Below are 11,669 nucleotides of genomic sequence, written 5' to 3'. Positions count from 1 at the left end.
GAAAAGAGAGAGGAGAAAGAAAGATAATAAGGTAGAGAGGAAAAATGATAGAAATGAAAGAAAAAGAGGAGTAAGAGAGAGAGAGCAATCAATAGACAGATATAGATAAGAGGGAGGGAGAGAGAGAGAGCTAGCACCAAAAAGGCTAGCTCATAGAGCCGACTCGTTCGCGAACGACCCATCACTAGACTGCAAGGAAGGAGGTCCAGCTGCAAAAAAAAGAGGGGGAGAAAAAGGGGAGAGCGAAAAAAAAATCATAATAATAGAAGAAGAACCGTGACAATGGCAACATCAAGCATCTCCTAAACGGGAGCTGGGACGCGCCGGGCCGCCTCGCGAGCGCGCCTCTTCCTGGAATACGAATCGCGGCGTAGCATGGAGCGGCGACGCGGAGGAGCATCACTGAGAGGCGCGTCCACCTGCTAAAAAAGCGGGGAAGGAGGCAAGGAGGCCCGGCTTGCTTTTGCTTCTGCTTCCGTTGCTGCAAGTAAAAGCGAAAAAAAAAGAGAAAAAGAAAGCAGGCTGGCTGGCTGGCCCCGCGGCTGCCGGGCGGGGGGACATGCAGGAGGGACGCGCTTGCATCCGGGAGGAACGAAGACGCACCTTCGCGCATTCCGCCCCGAGCTCCGATTGCGACACGCGGGCGAAGACGCAGTTTTTTTCTGGGCGCTGACGCCCCGGAGGTAGGCAACCCAACCTTCTTTTTCGCCACGGTCGCCGTTTTTTTAAAAAATGTTCTTTTCTTTTCTTACCGTGGGCGTGATGCGTTTTTGAAATCGCGGGAGGGTGTTTGATTTCTACACCGATTTAAAGGCCGTCCATGCTTTCGATTCCCACCCCTCTTTTTCCCCCATCCCTCCCCATCAGACATTTTATTTTATTCTAAGGGAGCATGCGGGGTAGTAGTGGGACGGCTGCACGCTCACATTCAGCCCTTCTTTGCCGTCTTGCTGCAAACAAAAAGAGATTTCAAACACCCGGTCATATTGGGATTAATACAGAAATGGGAAAAGGCAGCTCTCACTGTGTCCCGGTGTTGTGTTTTGAGGGTAGCCGTCATTTTATATCTGCCCCCCCACCACCCCTCCTTCTACTATATACTCCCTAAACGAACAAGATCCAAACAGTCCCAGGTAATGAATGATTCATGAATGAGATATTGAACCCCCCCAATGTGGGTTAACACCGTGGTCTGCAACCACTGGGCTGCAGTCCGGGACCGGGCCCGGTAACCGAAAAGCTCTGACAGAAATAAAAGTGGCCTTATTTTTTGAAAGTAAAATGACGCTCAATTTAAACATTTCCATTGCGCTTTAACACTTGATGTGAAAAAGGAAATTAGAACAAATGAATCCAGTGCTATCCTATATATTAGGTAAGTGTTTTTCAACCAGTGTGCCGGGCCACACTAGTGTGCCGTGAGACCTTGTCTAGTGTGCCGCTGGAATTTTATCTTTCCAGAAAATCAGGCCATTATTCAGTATTTTTGTTATCTTCAGACGAGGAACTGTAATAGTCATCCATATCAGTAGGTGGCTGTAGATTTTTATATACTTTTTAGACACTAATTATCTGCTCATGAGGTAGCACAGTACATTTAATTACTTAATTTGTTTAAGATTGCACTGTAAAAATTAAAAACATAAATAAAGCACATCATTTTTTTATTTTAAGTATCATTTTCTTCTTTTTATATACTAATTATCTGCTTATGAGGTAGTAAAGTGAAATATTTGACATAACTTCATTTTCAAACATTTCGACGGACGGTGTGCCTCGGACCTTTTTTTATAAATAAAAGTGTACCTCGGTTCAAAAAGGGTTGAAAAACACTGTATTAGGATGATGTCCGTCGCAGAGGTCCGCAACCACCAGGCGGCGGCCCACTCCTGGGCCGCACACACAAAAAAAAAGCAGCCTTATTTTTTGAGAGTAACATTACGTAAAACGTAAACATTTCCATTGCACTTCAACATGAAAATAAAATAAATGAATCCAGTGCTTTCCGATATATCAGTATGTTGTTTACTGCAGTGGTCCGATACCACCAGGCTGCGGACCACTTCCGAGCCGCACAGAAAAAAAAAAAACCTGCCCAATTTTTTTTTTATATCGTATTTATTCACGATGCTACATTACCGTATTAGAGCAATGATTGACCACATTTGCTCAAGATTGGATGCAATCAGAATCAAACCCGGATCACATTGGTGAGTGCGCCAAATTTCAACCACTAAGAAAAGAGATTCGATTTGATCAAATCATCACACATCTCCAGTCTAACACACGTCTCTGGTACTGTGAGTAAAACAAAGTTTCAAAATGAGAGCAAATCTGATCCCCTTTATGTCATCTGCATCATCGATCAGCAAACACCGGGCGGGGAACCGGTACAAGGCCGTGGGACGTTCGGTAGCAGGCCGCACAGAAAGAAGAAAAAATGGCCTTTTTATCCTATCCACACACATTTTTTTACTCAATTGAAAACTCAAAGCTTGGGTGCGCCTTATACCGAGGTTTTACAATAGAATATTACCGTATTCTGGTATGATTGATCAGTTGACAAGTATCGCTGAACACATTGGCCGCAATGGGAATCTAACGCGTATAGAGCCACAAAACCTTAGCGTTGGACCATCAGGGTTGTAGACGACGTAGGAAAAGGCATTTGAGTGAGCTCATCGTCACACTATTTTCACTCATGGTGCCACTTTGTAAACCGTTGTAATAGTTAATGGAAAGAGATAAGCCAAATTAGTTTTGTACAACGTAAAAATAGTGTGATGAGATACCATTTAATGATTTTTCCCAACATGTCATCGAGATCTCGAGTGGTCTCGAGATCACATAGTGGATTAAGGCTAATTGTTATTATTATTAGTGTTATTCTTAATTTATTAATGTTACTCTTGGGCCGAGCCGCGAGAATATAGTCATACATTACACCGGCCCCTGGTGTAGAAAAGGTTGCGGACCACTGCTGTACATAACATGAATTTTGGTGCATGTTATACCCGAAATTATACAGTCGTGTATATCTGTATTTAAGCAATGATTGACCAGTAGAAAAAAAAACTCTGACCACATTTGCTCAATATTGGATGAAATGAGGGTAAAACCTGAATTGCAGCAGTGAGAGTGCAGAATCCTAACAAATTGACCACTAGTGATGCAAATGACATGTGAAAAGGCATTTAAATATATCTCTTTATCACACTATTCTACTCTCGGTACGACGTTGTTGAAGACAGGGGGCCATGATTGAAATCATAAATTGAGTACGTATACAAGTACTATGAACAGAATACCAAAATAAAATTTACGATGTATTGAATTCATTTCCTTTATAGTCCAATTCATGATCACATACACAGAGTTGTTTCCCTTGCTTTTTTTCGTTTATTTATATTTTTCAGGAAAACTTTCCTTTGTCTCTACTCTTTGACATTCATCTGTGGTACCATGAGTAAAAATAGTGTAATGATAAGATAAAATCTATCGCCTTTTCCTTTGTCTTCCCTAGCAGAATTATTATAACTATTGTTATTGTCATTATTATTGTTATTTTCGGGCCAGGCAGTATGAATATTTTTAGATATTCAACCGGTCCTTGGCGGGGAAAGGAATGGGGACCACTGCCCTAAAAACAAGACACAAACAGTCCCTGGTAATGAATGAGATATTGAACCCCCCAACATGGGTTAACACACCCTCCCGAAGAGAGGACCCTCTCTCTCTCCGAAGAATTCCAAACATAAATCCTCATTGTGGTTTTCCTTTAGACCCCCCCTCCACATTCACCCTCCCACAGGTGCACATTTGTGAATGCCTTCACTGTGGAGCGCTAGCTTAAGGTCACATGTTTCATGCCGTCCCGCGCCATGCTCCAAAAAAAAAAAAAAAGTATAATGTTGTTTGCTTTCCAAGGAGCTTCATTCATCTTTAAAGGTATTCCCAAACCCAATTGTGTTTTTTTCTTTTTAATTTGCCATAGAACGCGTTATGCAAATATATGACTCAAGAAATTTAATCTCAAAGTTGAGCTGTCTGTCTTATTTGCTGTAGAGCTGTGACGCAATTGAAAGAACAAAATATTTTCAAGAGGGCCGATCGCATTAACACACAATGTGAGGTCAGCTCTGAAACCGATAGCGATTGTAGTGAAGTCAAGTCAGGTCAAGTCATGTTTATTTTTGTAGGCCTTAATCACAAGGAGTCTTAAAGTCTTAAAGGGCTGCACAGAACACTGACTATTGCAAACTGCAGACAATTATTACACCATAGCCTGATCTGAAACCTACACCAGGGCAAGGAAAAACTCAAAAAGCTCTACATGAGGAAAATGAAGAAACCTGGAGAACAGTGATTGCATACCACTCATTTTTGCCAGGAAGTAGGCAATTGTGGCTTTTCATTTGTATTCTTGGCCACATTTGTCGTGGTTAAGATAATTCTGTCCGGCTAGCTCCCCGTTGGTGCAGCAGAGGGCTTTACTGTTTTGTTTGCTCCCCGTTGGCGCTTGTAGGCTGCCCATGTGTCGATTGCCTAGCGAGCTTAATGTTAGTGCCTGTTTTTCCGTGTCCCTTGGTTTATTTCCGACCAGCTTTGTGTTGGTCGCCATAGCAATTTCACTTCATTGTTGATTCCCGGTTAGCCTGGCTACTCACTGCCCGATTTTTGATCGGCTAGCCTGGTGTTAGCGCCGGTTCTGCTCTGTTTGTTGTTTTGTTTATTTTCCTCCGCATTTGTGATGGTGGCCAAAGCCGTTGCCGCTTTTAGTTGTTGGTTCCTGGTTAGCCTGGCTGCTTACCGCGTGTATTTTAATCAGCCTGGCGTAGCGCTGGTTTTTCCGTGTTCTAGTTTTCTTTATTCCTGGCTGGCTTCGCATTTGTCGGCGTAAACGTTGCCGCTTTTTATTGGTTCCTGGTTAGCCTGGTTGCTCACTGCTTACTTCTGCCGAAGATGCAGCCGACTGTCTTTAATCGGTCCCGGCTAGCCCCCCGTTGGCGGGTCTCCATGTGTTTTTTTTTGCCACTTAGGCCCGTTTTGGTTGCTCGCCCTATGTTGTACCATTACTGCACCCACCTGTGACACAACGCCTAGGCATTTTCCACAAAAACTACCAAAACTTTGCTTAAAACAATGGTAACCTCTTCGACTAATTAACACGTATAACAATACAGCGACTGGCTTGCTAGGGTGCTGGTGTTCCTCCAATGTCACAGCTCAGGATGACAAATCCAAGACATAATCTCTTCAAAAGGCAGTATCTAGACAAACATTGGAATATAGAGATTAAATTAATTTAAATTTTATGCAAAAACCATGTACAATTTCCTCATATTTTGATTGTTTAAACATTTAAGAATACCTCTATATGTTGCATATTTCCTGGGCATACCGGCCTGAGCCCTAAAAAGGTGGACAATGTAGTCTTTCTTTCTGAGGAGCTTCATTCATTTTTAAAGAGACAGAAGGTGCTGCGGTTAGACAGGTAGCGGCTGTGCTGTCCTGCTCCAAGTTTTACGAGCGTTTGAATCCTTTGGAGCCAGTGAAACGTTTACGGGCGGCCTTTGTGGGTTTACTTCCCGGAATCTGAAGACGGCAGTGAAAAGCAGATGGAAGGCCGTGCATTGATTGAGTCAAAGGGAGCCTATAAGAGAGTTAAATTGAGTTGACACATTGATGTGGGTGTCATTATCATGTGTGACGGCGCCATGTGCGCCATTGGGCTTCGGGCGATGTGACGTTTGCTTGCGGGAAGGGGAGAGGGCGGGGTTGGGTTTCTTCTGCGACCCCCTATGTGGAGAAGAGCTGGACCGAAATGTGTTCCTGGTTCTTATTGGTTACATTGATGTAAACAGGAAGTAGTAGGGAGTGTACTGTGAAACCGCTAACCAGTCCAGAAGGGATCAAGCTAACTCCGGGTTGTGATTTGGTTGGGGAAAAGAAAAACAGCCCAAAGTCATACATTTAATCAAGCCATGAATAGCTAAGCAGACTATTAACGTCTATAGCCATCAATGGCAATGAATGAGTCAATATCTATGACTGACACAGCTGAATAGTGCAAATGTTCTGGACATGATTTGTGGGAAACTAGTTGGAAGTCTACTGTTGGGTAAAATTGCTAACCCAATAACCATTCCAGAAAGGATCAAGCCAATTCTGGTTTATAATTTAGTTGTGGAAAAGAAAAACAGCCTATTTTGATAAATCATAGCTAGCAATAAATAGCTGAGCAGATTATCAAAATCTATGGCTCACATAGGCAATGGATCATATAATACCAATGTCAGCCATAGCTGCCAGCGATAGCAAAGTGTAAAATTCATAGCTGGGACTAGTGCAGAAGTAGTAAGAAATGTACTGTTGGTTGAAATGTAACTCAAAATGGGTTAAATTGCAAAGACAGGAACAATTCCTGAAGGGATCAAGCCATTTCTGGTACGTGATTTAGGAACAGAATAACAGCCTGTATTGATAATAAGAGTTAGCAATAAATAGCTGAGCAGATTTTCAAGGTCTATAGCCATCAATTGAAAACCATAGCTGTCAGTGTCTAATGGTTAAATTTGGTGATGGAACTAGTGCAGAAGTAGTTGGAAGTGTACTATTGGGTGAAATGTAACCACAATTGTGGGGAATCTCTAACCCTCAAGCCAATTCTGGGTCAGGATTTAGTTGTGGAGAACCAAAAACAGCCAATACTGATACATTTCAGCTATCAATGAATAGTTTAGCTGATTAACAATAGCCATTGTTGTCAATTCCAATGTATGAGGTAATTGTAATGACGGTTATAGCTGTCAGTGGCTGAAGTCCCAGATGAGACTACTGTGTGAACAGTAAGAAGTGCATTGTTGGGTGAAATTGCCTAACTGGTCCTGAGTCCAGAAGGGTTATCAAAGTCCATAGCCTTCAATGGCATTGAATTAGTCAATGCCAATAACGCCTATGGACGTCAGTGGCTGTGGATAGGTTAAATAAATGTCAGGGATGGAGCGGGAGCAGAATTCTATAAAAAAAACGAGGCAATAGTATAGTAAGATTTTCTTTACAATAAACTTCAAAAAAGCTCGTCAGTAAATTGACTGCAGATCGTTTTTGCGCAAGGCAAAAACCTAGAAAGTGTAAATAACACCCGCATAGATATCTCTGGCCAATTTAGACGTTTTTGTTTTTGGTTGTTGATATAAAAAGTCTACCCACCCCTTTTTGTGTGTCAGGTTTTTGGGTTGTTAAAAAGGACCAAGGTCAATCATTTCAAAACGTTTCCCACCATATGGAGACCTTTCAGGTCCAGGCTTTGATTTTTGACAAATGACAGATGTCAAGTTGTTGCAGAAGTAACCAGACCCGCTTATAACAAATGTGATTTGCAACAAAAGGACTGATTGTTTTGTTCTCACACTGGCTCATACTTTGAACTGTTTATAATTACTTTCACCTTGACTAAGTCCCTGGTTTTATAGAAGAAGAAGAAAAAAAAAGCAAGATGCTGCACTATTGGCAAAGCTTTTTTTTCCATGAAAAGGATTATTGATGTGACTGCGCCAAACACACCTTTTTTGATAAAAAGTTCCAACCTTGGTTTCCTCCGTAAAGTACAAAACGTTTTTGAAAGGATCATTTTTCCATTCATTAGCGATACCTTATGCACTATTTGTAGCACCTGAACTGACAAGCTAAATCCATATATATAGTTACATTATAAACCGTGATGAGCACTTATAGTTTTACATACTAGAAACAATCAGATTGAGATCATAATTCAGGTTTTTGAACCAATCAGAATAGTTCGTTTACGTGATTAGTGAACAAAGTATATTTTGGACGGACGTTTTTTTAGCGAGGAAGCCAGTGTGTTTTACGTGTAAAATTCATTCCTGGACTACAAGACCAAACCTATTTGGCGGCACCAACGAAGAAGAAAAAAAGGAATTACAAAAAAATCTCTCTCTCTCTCTACATATATATATATATATATATATATATATATATATATATATATATATATATATATATATATGATATAAATAGATATCTGCTTTGGCTCAAAGAAAGTCGAGAAACAATGAGTTATATTGAACAAGAATTTTGCTTGTGAAACAAGTGACTCAACCTTCTTAATTGGACTATTAGCAGTCTGAATCAAAGTATATTTATATTTCTGGGCGCATGGCCTTACAAAACCCATTTTTCGTCTATTCCGTGCATGCATATGGACTAATTAATTATGCAGATTGGTCATTCCTGGTATTGGCCCTATACTTTGCCCGAAACATGCATTGTCCTTTACGAATGAATCTTAAAAAATACTATTTAATATTTCATGCTATTTAAATACCAATATCTGATTAATCATATCTTTTCGTAGTTAACTTATTATTACACTCTATGTAACTTGGAAAATGGCATACAATTAACTAGACTAGACGATGGAAGTATAGTAGTTGATTAAGCATCGTAGACATAAGTGACAAGAACTGATTTCACACACATTACTTAATTGTTGTTGGATGAGAGCTTGGACAGATTCATCTAAGAGGCTACATTCTGACAAAAATAAACAAAATATTGTATTTTTAGAGAATTATGAATCAATAGTTTATATGCCAGGAGACAAACAACTGAGTATTCTGATTACGAGAGCCAAGGGAGAGCGAAGTCATTATGCAAATAGGCATTGTTTTTGAATTTTGAAATAAATAAAAGGATGATTTCGTTTATGTCAATCACCAAATCCAAGGATGTACCTTCTTTGTTTCCTCTACGCTCCAAAAGTGTGCTTCATTGCTGCATCCTGTATGTTTACAAAATGTGCTAAAACTTAGCTTGCCAAAATAATAGACTTACACTATATATGAATGGATACAAATCTAGTATTCACTATTCATGGACTGTAGCATTTTGAGATTTGGAAAATGAAAGGTCGAATCCAAATGTAGTGTCATTGATACGACACTGGGTTGATCCACAAGAACTGGGACCTTTTGGACAGTTTCCGGACGTACCAATTCACCATGTACCATAATGAAATCTGATAACATGAAGTTTTGACTGTAATTGAAAAAACAAGGCAATGTATTGATAAAATAATGTTATCACTGTTCGTAATTATGACGATTGCAGGGACATTCTCAAGTACAGAACATTTCGCTAATTTCACTTCTGGTCAAGCGTCCCTGCCTCATATAAAAAGAGAAGCTGATTGATTGCTGGACCTCTTTTTCACCTGCCTGACTGACTCATCACACGCCGACCGCATGTTGCGGCCATGTAGGCCTGCACTACGGCCTTGAGTTCAGCACGTGGGCCACACATTGCGACTATTCGGAGCACTAGACAAAATCTCTCCACAACAACAAGTAAGATAACGATTTCAGATTTAACTTCATGTTTGCTGGTTCTTGGGAATTCAAGTTTTTTTTTCTGTACAAGGGAATCCCCCAAATCGACTAGCATTATAGCGGGAAACTTTATTCCTGTGCTAGTAACTTTCAGACTTTCAGCCGTCGAAAACTCCCATAATCTCCGGCGCCTTCCCTTCCCCGTTTTCCCCTATCATTAATTATCTGCGTTAATTATTTGTGTGTTCTATTCCAATCAGCCTGGTTCATTGAATCGATTTTCTCGGGATTAGTAATTCATATAAGAACTCAAAACAACTCAAAGTAATAAAATGATTTATTTTTTGTATCAGTGTAGAAAATTCTAGCATCCTTCAGAGAAACGAATGATTTATGGTGAAGCACAAGCAACACCTAAAGGCAAATTCATTTACTGATTGCAGAAAAGAATAATTTGTTTCAATCCTAACGATTTTCAAAACTAAAGCTAGAAAAATCCCTACAATAGCTTGACTGTAAACTTAAATTAAAATTGTCTCATATATATACCAGACTGTACCGAAATAGAGCATAAATTGTCTTGACTCGCACACATATTTTAAGATAAGTAGTACAAGTTCTGTTTTATCTCCCAGCCATATGTAATCATGAAAAGAACCATCTATGGCTCGCGAGCCATAAATTCCCGACCCCATTCTCAGACTAAGATTATTTCGCGTGTTTGCATTCTTTTACCTAATCAAAATACTGGCGAGATTGCGTTTTTAATTGGATTATTGCCTGCATGTACCCAATGTTTAGTTGCAACCTGCTAACATCGGAGATCTGTGCCTTACACAAACACGGTCTAATTAACTTTTGGTTTCTTAGCGTTTGTTATTAGCGCTAATGAACCCCAGTAGGGATTTTGCGGGCCAATCAGCACTGGTTGAGTAATCCCGTTTTTTTTAAAAAGAAGGAGCAGTGCAGCGAGTGTCATATTAGCCAGGTAAGTCGTATTAGCTTTGAATTTGTTAGAACTGTAACATTAGACCACTAGACACATTGTATTGTGTAGTGCAACTGAAAATGAGTGCTGCAAAGCACAAAAATAATACAAACTACAAATCTCAATAGTGACCAAACAGCACCATTTTTCTTCTCATTTTGTTGCCAAGCCTTTCGCAGCGTTTTTGTTTTTTTGGGGGATATCCGCTGCAGATGGCAGACAATCATGTCAGCTCTCTCTCGGGGAGCCTCATGTTATGGCAAATAAATGCAACCTACAAATATTTCCAAAACTGCTCATTTATGTGTTGGGTGATTCTTTGTTTGCAGCAATTGTTTGGTGTTTTTTTATGATTTTATTACAACACAAATACAGTATGTCTAACACTAAAAAATACATATTAGTCAAACTCAGGGATGGATATAATTTGAAGTATAGCTTGTTTTCTTAAACAATGTTTCTGAATGTTTTCCACCCTGCCATTACCTGTCAAGAACCAGAACAGGATCAGGACCCAAACGCGTGACGTTCTCACAGAAGCCTTTTATTTTACGGGGAGTCATGCACGTTAGACAGCCGGTCTGGCATGGAATGACAGGAAGCCAGAGACCTACGAGATCAATTCCAATTGCCCGAGTTGATATCGGACTGTCTTAATCCTTAATCGAGCGAAGGGGCTGGAAAGAACTAGCTAGAGCAGCTAACAGATGGTTGGTAGCGAAAAAAGCTAGCAAAAGCTAGCAAGAGGGGGAAACAAATTTCAGAACCCCAATTAAAGGATATAACAATGATAAACTAGGAAAGGCTGACCAGAATTATGAATGTATTTTTTTTAAAACTGAAAACGAGTGCTACAAAGCACTGTCAAACAAATAAAGATATCTCGGCCTAGGAGTTTTTTTTGCAATCGTTCATGTGTTTTTGCTTGTTATTCAAATCTGTTTTTCTTTTTTAAATTGTTTTACCACAAGGAGGTGCTAAAGCATACACAATGTCGTTTCAAGGCCTATATAGCCAAATATTGTCACTAGCCGCTAATGCTATTGGACACATCATCGACGCTAGCAGTGTGACACACAAAAACACAGAAATAGTCAAGTCGAGTCAAGTCATGTTTATTTGTGACGCCCTTAATCACAATGAGTCTCAAAGGGCTGCACAGACCACAGACTATTGCAAACCACAGGCTATTATTACACCATCCCCTGATCTAAAACCTACACGAGGTCAAGGAAAAACTCAAAAACCTCAATATGAGGAAAATTAAGAAAACTCGAGAAGGGACTGCACTTAACATTTTTGTTTAGTTTTTAAATTGCGACTCGTAA

The 11,669-nt window shown here is 40.1% G+C and overlaps 1 protein-coding gene across 1 annotated transcript in view; it reads left to right on the top strand.

Annotated features, from left to right (window-relative positions):
- The first annotated feature begins 227 nt into the window (after nucleotides 1-227).
- nexmifb (neurite extension and migration factor b) overlaps nucleotides 228-11,669 on the top strand; it is a 155,538-nt gene continuing 144,096 nt past the window's right edge. The window contains exon 1 of the mRNA XM_088343361.1: nucleotides 228-683. The gene's annotated coding sequence lies outside the window, so the exon portion shown is untranslated. The remainder of the gene's footprint in view (nucleotides 684-11,669) is intronic.

Source organism: Urocampus carinirostris, chromosome 9, assembly GCF_059441175.1.
Source record: "Urocampus carinirostris isolate Australia breed hairy pipefish chromosome 9, RoL_Ucar_1.0, whole genome shotgun sequence".
In the NCBI taxonomy this organism is placed as follows: Eukaryota; Metazoa; Chordata; class Actinopteri; order Syngnathiformes; family Syngnathidae; genus Urocampus; species Urocampus carinirostris.
Note: the sequence above shows the minus strand (reverse complement) of the source record. Positions and strands in the feature narration are given on the sequence as shown.